Raw genomic sequence first — 12,298 nt, 5'->3', positions numbered from 1 at the left:
CATGTTTTTCTGCACTCTCACACGGCAGAACTTACTCTACCCTAAACTACCTTAACTACCCTAAAATAGTGATTCTCGGACTAAAGTTTCAACCATTTTAGGGTTCTGCATGGCCCCTTTAAGGACTTCCAAATGAAGAGCAGAAATAACCACAATGCTCTCCAATCTTAACTCCACCTACTCCTGTATCAATCTTAGCTTTTATGCTTTCACCAATATTTTATGCATTTATTTATGAGTTCATTTTAATGAGGGTTCTGCTGTTTAAAGTCACACCCAGTAAAATTTTCACACAGATCACTTCAGAACTATTGTACTGTTGACCTGGAAGTTTTAATATTTACCCTATAGCTATTTTTTGAGAATCTATTCTCTGCTAAGCATTTTGCTTAGCATTTAGGTAGGTCAGAAGTCTATCTTGACCTTGAGACCAAAGGCCAGTAAGAGGAGAGAGTTGTACTCAGCAGAGGGAATTTTAGACTTACAGAGAAAAAAGCAGAGGAGGAAGAAAAGAAATTTAGACCTAATGAAGCTGATGGAGAAAAACAATTCAGATAAAAAAATGCTGATAATTTTTCCTTCCATGAAATTCAAGAGCCTTTTGCAGGGAAGTATGAAGGGGAATTGAGACTACAGTCTTCTCAGCCTGTCTCAGTCCCCTTCAGCATTTTGAGTCCACCATGAGCATTTTGCAATGGTGAGGTGCTTCAATTGTTTAGACATAGCATTGTTTTCCAAAGCATGAGCCTCTATCATATCAAATACACAATTAAGAATGAACAATGCACTCTAACTTAGGAAAAGTTTGCCATGCTAGAGTCAAAAAAACGTTTCCTGGAAGACAGTGTATTAATTACCAACTTCAGAGATGATTTTTAAGATTTAAGAAATTATCAAGTGCCATTTTCACTTTACGCACTTTTATGCACAGTCTTTAAACCAAACTCCACTGTGTATGGTAATGGAAGCCATAATGAAGTTTCACCAGATGGAGGTTGATCTCACTCCAGAGAAGACTCAGAAGGTGAGGACTTACTCTGGAAGTGGATGTAACAGTGGAGGTCATGGCATGTTAGAAATGAGAAAAAAAAAACTTCAGGGGCAGTGAAATATACATTTGAGAAAAAGTGGCATGGATAGTAGACAGTAGTGTAGTAGTTCGGAGAAGGCGATGGCACCCCACTCCAGTACTTTGCCTGGAAAATCCCATGGACGGAGGAGCCTGGAAGGCTGCAGTCCATGGGGTCGCTGAGAGTCGGACACGACTGAGCGACGTCACTTTCACTTTTCACTTTCATGCATTGGAGAAGGAAATGGCAACCCACTCCAGTGTTCTTGCCTGGAGAATCCCAGGGGCGGGGGTGCCTGGTGGCTGCCGTCTGTGGGGTCACACAGAGTCAGACACGACTGAAGTGACTTAGCAGCAGCAGCAGTGTAAGTAGTTCACTTTTGTTAATAGCACTGGGCTCTTGGAGGGAAAGTGAAAACATCTCCCCTACTGTCTAGTTGGCTCCCTTCCTCTTTCCTTTTGAATGTGGTCTCCCCTTCCTCTCATGGAAAATGAAGAGTGCAAGTGGATAACAATCCAAGAGGGGAAATTTTCTCAAGAGATACGTGGCTTTGGAGCCATGCCAAACAGCGCTGAAAAACTCATCCTAAAACCATGCCTGGTTTTAACAGAAACTTGTAACCAACAGAAATGTGTCCTCCTGTCTCCTTACTTGGCTGCATTTAGAAATAAACTGTTGTAAACTTTGGCATCTCAACATTTGGTTTGCTGCACCTGATTTTTGGAATGAGTTTAATTCAATCCAAACCTTTGATCTTCAGCAGTAAAAAGAACCGTTCTCTGCAGATAGCTTGCCATGAGATTCGGAAACTGAAGTCCCCTGTCAACCAACAAAAGGGTAAAGGTTCCAGTTCCACTGTGATTTGACAATGTGTAAAAATTGCCCACCACAAGCTGAAATCAGCTTTTCACATTTACATCTTACAGGAGATAGTGCCTTCCCTAACCCTTTAAAAATGTATTAATGTGCAGTGAAGCTGCCTAAATACCAGTTCAGTATTTCAATGTAAGATCAGGACAGTAATTATGGCTTGTTGCATAGAATGTAAAAAATTCTACAGCAAATTAATAGACATTTCAGTTTCCAAAGGGACACCATCACTTTTGTGTTTGTGCACCCTGGCTGGCGATACTATTGAATGCATTCCCAATACAGATGGAAATGGTGAACTGAACAAAATATACTATTAGGTGAGAGAACCTTGACAATTTAATGCTGCATGTTACAAAACACTTTAAGCACACATTTCTTATACTGGGAAAAAATATCATCTTCATGTGACTTACAATGTCATAATCAGAAAAGTCTTATTACACTTCTAAGTCAGAAAAAAATAAGATGCAATAAAACAGAAAATGAACCATGGATCATGAGCAGCTCGTCCCTTTGGTTCTACAGTAAAGAGGTCAGCAAACAGGTGAAGTGAGAAAATACAAATCATTTATTGGCTTAATGCATAGCTTTTCTTGCTAAGCAGATTAGTTTCCTTAAACTGATGTCTGGCATCAGATGTATGCAGCTCAGTAATAGTCTGTGTGGGATACTGAACTCACAGAGAAGGGAGCTAGTTAGTTCAGATGATGACTCAGAACATCTCTTCTGCAATTGCATATAGTTTTGACTGAAGAGTTATGCTCATCAAGAACCTAACTCAACCAGCAAAAGATCAGAACAATTGGAAGAGGGTGTTCACATGGGAAGTCAATGTTTAAAATCAAGAAAGCAGGCAGATTAGGAAGATTAGCACAGACAAATTAGCTAAGGGAAAAGCCTGAGGAAATATGAAGGATGAAGAGTTTTTCCTCTGGTTACACATGTTCTTGGACAAGGAGAAAAGATTAGTTTATATACAGCTTATTCAGAGATCAGGACTCATACTGTGTTATCATAAAGCAAATATATCTTCTCCACACTTGTAAAAATCTATTTGATAGGGATACATTTTTCCTGCTTCAGAATAAAACCTCTACCTAGACTTACAGCTTATTTGCTTGCTCTTAAATCCCACGAAACCCTCAGGTCATTTTAGTTCTTCAAAAAAACAAAAACAAAAAAGTGTTGTAGTTATCACTTCCAGTCCAGTAAACAAAATTCTGAAAATTTTCAGAGATAATTCATTCTATCAAGTCTGGTATAGTCCGGAAATAGGAAAGTGAGGAAAAAGACAAACTTAGCTTTTCTTGAGATTCCAACTTTGTAAGGGAAAGAAAAGGTCCTCCTTGTACTAGTACTGGTTTGAATAGCTGCACTGTTTGCTCAGTGGGACTGAAGTATGTTTAAAGCTGATTTCTTTTTCTTTTTTTCCTTCTGGAATGCTATCACTAGTAAGCTATTCTCATCATCCCAGAAGAAAGAGAAAACTGACACCTCTCCTACCTCACCCCCCTCCATGATGGCAAGGAAAGTTGAAATTCTCTTCTCTGTCTCCAATACAACTCTATCATGATCACAAGTGTTTAGAGCCAAGAAGCATGAAAGGAATTTAGACACTCCTTTTGTATGTCCTGAATTGATGATCCTGAACCTCAATTTGGGCTGTGGGAGTATGTGTCATGTTATTGTTATGAGGCAAGCAGGTCCTCTCGGCATACACTGAAACTGAAACTGCTCATTACCAACAAAACACTCATCACCTTCTCATCTGATTTTGTTTAAAGATCCTTCTTAAAATACATATACTTTGACTACACAGGGACATCACTTACATTTATTTCCCTTTAGATATTTCTATTTTTATTATCTGTCCCAATACTGCAGTGATGAATTCAAGTTCCTTCTCTGTTCTGCAAAATGCCTGCAGCAAACCACTCGTAAGAGACTCTTATGAAAATACTTTCTACAGCTGAGGTCAGAGTGGCTTTTGAGACCTTCCTTAACTTAGAGGGAAACATACAAACAAAATCTTTCAAGCCAATTATTACCTGGGAGATTCCCCCCACTAGTGTGTTAAGTTGTTTCTTATCTTCTTCTACCAGATACCACCTTTTTGAAAAAGTTGAGACTAACATTTTTCCTCCGTGCATTGCTTAGGCTTTGCTCCTCTTTTATTATGATTGCTTTACAGTTTCCCTTCAGGTATGTGCAGAATACATAACTTGTTTTCAAATTCTCTAAGATATAGAGAAATATTGACTCAGAAGAAGTATCAAATTATCAATCTATGTTATTTATGGGAAAAAAAGAGAAATATCCTGATCCCTCAGTCATTCCTCACTTCACTGCAATTTATGTTCTGTTGATACATATTACAGAAACTGCTCTCACCAACATCACCACCTTGACCTTTCTAAATCTTATCCTTCTTGTCTCCTGTATGCCAGTTGACCCTTTTGGCCATTTGACTCATCCTCAAAACCATTGTTTTGGTTCCACACCATATTCATATATTCTTTCATATTCTCTTACACACACACCATACACAAGCACATACACACACAAATTCTGGCAGTTCTCTTTAGTCATATGAACTAGGTGCTTCCCCTCTGCTCACCTTGCAATATTGCTTTTTCTCTTCAATCCATGGAAAGTAATAAATAAAAGCCCTATGTATTCTTCCTCCATACGCATTGCATCAATTACCACATTTACAGCAATTAACTCCTGTGGTGCTCTGTGGAGTGGTATTTCCAAATTCTAATTTAGTAAGCTTTCTTGACTATAGAGATGAAAAAAGTAAATGCTACATTTCTCAGAGCCCCTTGCAGCTAGATATATGGATATGACTTAGGGTTTATTGGGAGACGGCAATGGCAACCCACTCCAGTACTCTTGCCTGGAAAATCCCATGGACGGAGGAGCCTGGTAGGCTGCAGTCCATGGAGTCGCCAAGAGTCAGATGTGACTGAGCGTCTTCACTTTCACTTTTCACTTTCCTACATTGGAGAAGGAAATGGCAACCCATTCCGGTGTTCTTGCCTGGAGAATCCCAGGAACAGGGGAGCCTGGTGGGCCGCCGTCTATGGGTCACACAGAGTCGGACATGACTGAAGCGACTTAGCAGCAGCAGCAGGGTTTATTGAATGGATGAATACACTTAGGATCTCAAAAGACTGAAAGCAGGTGTGTTAGTTTCTCTTCTTTAACAAATTGCTTAAGCTTAGTGGCTTAAACCTCAAAGAGATGGATAAATTCCTAAAAATATACAATCCACTATGACTGAGTCCACCCCACTCCAGTACTTTTGCCTAGAAAATCCCATGGATGGAGGAGTCTGGAGGGCTGAAGCCCATGGGGTCGCTGAGAGTTGGATACGACTGAGCGACTTTACTTTCACTTTTTACTTGCATGCATTGGAGAAGGAAATGGCAACCCACTCCAGTGTTCTTGCCTGCAGAATCCCAGGGACGGGGGAGCCTGGTGGGCTGCCGTCTATGGGGTCGCACATAGTCGGACACGACTGAAGCGACTTAGCAGCAGCAGCATGACTGAGTCATGAAGAAATAGAAAATATGAACATACCAATCATGAGTAAGGGGACTGAACCAATAATCAAAAACCTCCCAACAAATAAAACACCAGGATAAGACGGCTTTGTTGGTGAATTTCATCTAACATTCAAAGAATTAATTTCAACCCTTCTCAAATTCTTCCCTCCTCTCCCAAAAAAATAGAAATGAAGGGGAACACTCAACTCATATTAGGATAGCAACTCATGTTAATACCAAAACCACACAAGGGAGGCACAAGAAAATTACATGCCAATATCCCTGATAAACACAGACACAGCCTTAACAAAATGTCAGTAAACTGATTCCAACAAACTTAGTGGCTTAACACTGATTTGTACACTCATTTCACAGCAGCATTATGCAAAATACTCAGTCAAAAGATAGAAACAACTCATGCTCCCATCAAAGAATGAATATGTAAATGAAATATAGTATATATGTACAGTGGAATATTATTCAGTCTAAAAAATTAAAGAATTTCAGACACCACAATAGGCATAAACCTTAAAGAGGTTATGCCACATCAAATAAGCCAGTCATGAAAGACAAATACTATATATAATTTCACTTACATGAGATAACCAAAGCAGTCAAATTCGTACAAAATAGACAAAATAGAATGGTACTTATCAGGGGTTGGAGGGAGCAAGGGAATGGGAGAATCATTTTTTAACAGGTATAAAACTTCCATTTGTAAGACAAAATTAGTTCTGGAGATTGGATGAAAATTACGCTGTGAATATACTTAATGAACTGTATGTACAATTAGTAACAGTTAAAATGATGAACTTCATGTTTTTTATATTTAACACAATTAGAAACTTAAAAAAAATTAAACATATTTCAAACACACACAAACACCCAATTTTATTTTTTCTTACCTTAGAGTACCATCCGTTGGAAGTCCAACATGGGTCTCAATGGAGACAAATCAAGGTGTCAGTAGGGGCTGTATTTCTGCTGGAGAACATTTCTTCTAGAAAGAGTTCTGTTCCCTGGTTTCTGGCTGCCTTCCTCCATCTTAAAGCCAGCAACAGGTGGACTGAATCCTCTTCATGCTGAATCTCTGATTCACTGCAGCTGGAAAGGGTCCTCTCTGCTTGTAACAACTCATGAGATTAGATTGCTGTTGATTCACAAACTGGGGAGTTCCCTGGGAAAATCTAAAACCAGTCACTGAACATCGAGGACAAGAGACTGAAAAAAGAAGCAGATCACTGCAGACAGAGGGGTGGCAGTTTTAATAAGCAAGAGAACTTACATAGGAGGCTTGTCTTGAATGGCTGCAAGAAGAAATGTCCGATTCTGCCTGCTAGACTCTGAAAGGTTTATTTAAAGGCCTTAAAGGGGTTCAGTCATGAATTCAGTCCAGATGTGAAACTGTGGGTTATCACTAGTTGAATCAATTTCACCTATACCTGTTTCACTAAAAAAAAAGTGATTTTTAAGACTTGTGCATCCTCCAAGTGGCACATAGTCCAAACAGTAAGATGTTTGCCAGAGCTGTTTTCCAGGAACTTGAAGTCAACTCTGTCTGGTTCTAGCTGAGCTGGTAGAGCCTGGAGAGGCCCAGTCTTGAACCTTTGGATGCCAGAGGGTTGAAAACTCCAACCTCAGACCATGCTAAGAGCCTTCTGCTAAACTCCTTGAAAAGTGCTGAGGCCTGTAGCCTCCTTACGCCTGCGCAGAAGGAGGAATGCTCATTGCTGCACCTTTTTCCACTCACACTTCCCCACACCCCCTATGCCTCATACTGCACAGTGGCTTTATCTCAGAAGTACCCCAAGCCCCTTGCATTCAGGGAGATTTAAGAATTGTTCTCCCATTTCCCTGCTTAGCTGCCTTGAAAATAACCCTATATTTGCTGCAAACCTTGGCATCTCAGCCTTTTATCTTGCTTCACATCAGGGAATGGTTCAGTATCAGGTGATCTCAACAACTCTCTACCCTCTTAAGTCTGTGCTCCTGAAACAGCTCCTGGAGTGAAAATGATGAGCAAAACGTACACTCCAAGAACAGGAGATGTGGTGAGGAAGTTCTGATTGCCAGGGCCCAGCTCTCAGATCAGTCAGCAGTCACGTAGGTGACCTCCTCTAACAATTGGGCCCACCTGGATAATCAGGACAATCTATCCATCTCAAGGTCCATACCCTTAATTACAATCTGAAAAGCCCTTTTTTCCATGTTAGGTAACAGGCCGAGCTTCCCCTGTTACCATTCAGCTTCTCACAGTAAGTTAGAAGGCAGACTATGAAATAAGCATGTTTTTGCTGTCATGAGTGGTATTTCCCCTTCATAGTTTCGTTGTCAGTATCTTAGAGGAAGCTCTTTAATCATGGCATAGGTAGTAATTTTTTTTTTTTTTATTAGCCATAGCAAAAATCACTTCTTGACTCAGCAGATGCTTGATTATGGCTGAGTCATTTTTCCCTAGAAGTCCAGGCCTGAGTCTGTTCCTTTAGACAGTTTGTCAGTAGATATGAGATCTAAAATAACTTGTAATAAATATTTTTCTACAAAAATCTGCAAGGTTGAATTATATTATCTGAAACTGAACCCTGGTTAGTTTAACTTCCACATCTATATTACAGAGAAGTTACTGAAAAACATCAAATGTCCACTTACCTGTTGGATAACTACTCCTGTGAAATCCTCAGGGATTTCAAAAATCAGCATACAAAAAGCTAAATACATAATTGTACCCTCATATTCAGACCCATTTCTTGTTCCCTATAACAGTTAAAGCTTTGAGTTCTCAGTTGAAACCTTGGGAATCACCCAAGAATGAACTACTTTTAAAAAATCTCTCATATTCATTTAAGATTCAAATAGTATTGAACCCTTTTCTCCATATCTCTCAAATGCATACCTGCCTGTTTATTCTTACTGTTCATGTTTCATTACCTCTTAACTAGATCACTATAAACATGTTAACCAATTTCTCAATCACTATAGGCTCTTTTTTTCCCATCTTGATTAAGATATAATTGACCTATAACACTGTCAGTTTAAGATGTATTACAATGTGATGATTTGATATCAGTGGTAAAATGATTACCACAATAAGATTAGGTAACACATGCATCAATCTATTACCTCACAGTTATGTTTGCATGTGTGTGTATGTATGTCTCTGTGTGTGTAGGCGTAAGAACTTTTAAGATCAATTCCCTTAGCAATTTTCAAATAATGAATACAATATTATCAACTATAATTACCATGCTGTTCATTATGTCCCCAGAACTTACTCATCTTATGATTGGAAGTTTGTACTCTGTAACCAGCTTTACCCATTTTCCTCACTTTCCTGGTGGCTCAGATGGTAAAGAATCCGCCTGCAATGGGGGAGACCTGGGTTCAATCCCTGGGCTGGGAAGATCCACTGGAGGAAGGCATGGCAAGTCACTCCAGTATGCTTGCTTGGAGAATCTCCATGGACAGAGGAGCCTGGAAGGCTACAGTCCATGAGGTCCCAAAGAGTTGAACATGACTGAGTGACCAAGCACAGCACAAAATCACTAATCTGCTCTTTGCAACCACTGATCTACTGATCTACTCTTTTTCTATGAGTTTGGATGTTTTATGCTCTACATACAAGGAAGATCATACACTCTTTATCTTTCCCTTCAAATTTCATTTAGCATAATGTCCTCAAGGTCCATCCATGTTGTCACAAATGGCAGGATTTGCACACAATTGTCACAAATGACTGGATGTGCACATACACACAATTTTCTTTATTCATCTGCTGAAGGACAGTTAGGTTGTTTTCATGATTTGGCCATTGAAAATAATACTGTGATGAACATGAGGTTGCAGATAACCTTTTCATTCTTATTAAGATACTTATTTATTTTGGATATACTTAGAAGTGAGACTGATGGATCATACAGTAATTATATTTTTAATTGTTTGAGGAAATTGAGGTACAGTATGTACCAGTCTGCATTCCTGCTAACAGGTTATACCCTCTGCAGCATTTTTTATCTCTTGACTTTTTGATAACAGCCACCCTATCAGGTGTCAGGTAATATTTCACTGTGGTTTTGATTTGCAATTCCCTGGTGATTAGCGATGTTGAACACCTTTTCACGTACTTGGCCATTTGTACATTTCATGTACTTGTCTTCTTTGGAAGAATGTCTTTCCAGGTATTTTGTCCATTTTGAAATCAGATTTTTTTTTTTTTTTTTTTTTTGCTAATGAGCTGTATAAGTTCCCTACATATTTTGGATATTTACCTCTTTAGATATATGATTTTCAAATATTTTCTGTCATCCCACAAGTTGATGGTTTTCTTTGTTGTACAGATGCTTTTTAGATTGATATCGTCCCATTTGTTGATGTTTGCTTTATTTGTCTTTGCATTGTGTGTCATTTCTTCCAAGGAGTAATTGTCAAGGAGCTTTTCCCCTATGTTTTCTTCAGGGTGCCCACAAAAGGCTCTTTCTGAAGTGTGTATTAGATTATATGGCTCCTTGGTTAGAATCTTCTAAAAAGCATTAATTCTGTGTGCCTATACTAACTTATCCACCTGTAACTTACTGTTTAACTTTTCCTGACTTCTATTTTTCATCATGGTTCCAATTACAGCCCCTCCTCAAACCACTTTAAACTACCATGTTCCTGAAACTACCATGTTCCCTCCTTTTTTAAGATAGGCTTTCATTTTTATTCAAAATGCCCTCTGTATTTGAAACTCTATGAGCTCACACATGATTCAGCTCCCTAACTAATTTTCAGGCCTCACATTGTTAATCTCTGATGTACATCAGAATCTATTTCTTTTTTGGAGAGGGTGGTTTGTTTTAATTAACTTGAGCCAAGGCATAAGTCCTGCACTTTTTCACTCAATTGTTTTATGCACAGGAAATCACTTCATTATTAAGAAATATTCTAAAAATGTTTCTGATACACAGTTATAACAGAGAATAAATGTCATAGTGGTTAAATAGATCTTATTTCAGAGTCAGACAGATTTAAGGGATTGGACAGGTTGTCTTGAGTAGACGGGTCACATCACTATCAAATGTTCAATTCATTTTTTTCATCTGCAAAAGGAAAAAAGTAACCCCTATACAAGTTTGTCTAAGGATTTGCACTATCATTATAATTATCACAAATACTGAATACTTTTAGGGATTCTACAGATTTACGTATATGACCTTCCTCTGATTTTTCAATATGACCCAGAGTATATCTCTTAACTTTGCACAATATAAACAATATTAACAGTATCTTGACTTTCTAAATTGTGAGCTGTTTGTGAAAACACTTTTTTACTTAGAACTATTTTAGATTTACAAAAAATTGAGAAGATAGTATAGAGGTTTCCTATGTGTCTTGCACTCAGTTTACCTTCCTATTAACATACTGGTATGTTACATTTATTACAATTAGTGATTCATAATTGATACATTGTTTTTGTCTGTTGTTGGAAAAACAGAATGGGAAAGAGTACATATGTGTTCAAGAAAATCTGAGATTTCAAGGGAACATTTCATGCAAAGATGGGCACGATAAAGGACAGAAAAGGCAAGGACCTAACAGAAACAGAAGATATTAAGCTGTGGCAAGAATACACAGAACTGTACAAAAGAAAACCTTAATGATCTGGATAACCATGATGGCGTGGGCACTCAACTAGAGCCAGATATCCTTCAGTGGGAAGTGAATTGGGCCTTAGGAAGCATTACTACAAACAAAGTTAGTGAAAGTGAAGGAATTCCAGCTGAGCTATTTCAAATCCTAAAAGATGATGCTGTTAAAGTGCTGCACTCAATATGCCAGCAAATTTGGAAGACTAAGCAGTGGCCACAGGACTGGAAAAGGTCAGGTCATATTCCAATCTCAAAGAAAGGCAATTTGAAATAATGTTCATACTACCACACAACTGCACTCATTTCACATGATAGCAAGGAAATGCTCAAAATATTCAATCTAGGTTTTCACAGTACCTGAACTGAGAATTTTCACATGTGGAAGCTGGATTCAGAAAAGGCAAAGGAACCAGAGATCAATTGCCAACATCCATTGGATCATAGAAAAACCAAGGAAATTCCAAAGAAAATGCTTCACTGACTAGGCTAATGCCTTTGACTGTGTGGATCATAACAAACTATGGGAACTTCTTAAAGAGATGGGAATACCATTTCCTTTCCTTACCTAAAACAGACCACCTTACCTGCCTACTGAGAAACCTTTGTGCAGGACAAGCAGCACCAGTTAGAACCGAACATGGAACAACAGACTGATTCAAAATTGGGAAAGGAGTACATCAAGGCTGCATAATGTCACTCTGCTTATGTAACTTATATGCAGAGTACATCATACAAAATGCTGGGCTGGATGAATCACAAGCTGGAATCAAAATTGCTGGGAGAAATATCAATGACCCCACTCACTAAGCCTGTTTCATTCATTTTGTGATGTACTTACATCACATTCAGTATTCCATCCTTGAATCACCTCAACTATTAATTTTTTTTTAATTTTGCATGCAGTATGGTTAATGCTCTATGATGGAAAATACTATGCTTAAGGTCTTGTATTCAGATTGTAAGATCATGAAAAATAGTTTCACCACCATAAAAACTTGCCTATTTATCTATTCAACCTTCCTACATTCAGTTCAGTTCAGTTCAGTCACTCAGTCATGTGTGAATCTTTGCGACCCCATGGATGGCAGCAGCCAGGCTTCCCTGTTCCCTTCACCAACGCCTGGAGCTTGGTCAAATTCATGTCCATTAAGTTGGTGATGCCATCCAACCATCTCATCTT

General features: G+C 38.6%; 1 protein-coding gene across 1 annotated transcript in view; it reads right to left on the bottom strand.

Annotated features, from left to right (window-relative positions):
• Window positions 1-7,501, bottom strand: part of EDIL3 (EGF like repeats and discoidin domains 3) — an 805,830-nt gene extending 798,329 nt beyond the window's left edge. Inside the window, exons 1-2 of the mRNA XM_045166535.1 lie at window positions 6,780-7,501; window positions 6,400-6,614 (exon numbers count right to left, since the gene is read on the bottom strand). The gene's annotated coding sequence lies outside the window, so the exon portion shown is untranslated. The remainder of the gene's footprint in view (window positions 1-6,399; window positions 6,615-6,779) is intronic.
• Between the last annotated feature and the right edge of the window lie 4,797 nt (window positions 7,502-12,298).

This window comes from Bubalus bubalis, chromosome 9 (genome assembly GCF_019923935.1).
Source record: "Bubalus bubalis isolate 160015118507 breed Murrah chromosome 9, NDDB_SH_1, whole genome shotgun sequence".
NCBI classification, from domain to species: domain Eukaryota; kingdom Metazoa; phylum Chordata; class Mammalia; order Artiodactyla; family Bovidae; genus Bubalus; species Bubalus bubalis.
This window is presented reverse-complemented; position numbering and strand designations above follow the sequence as displayed.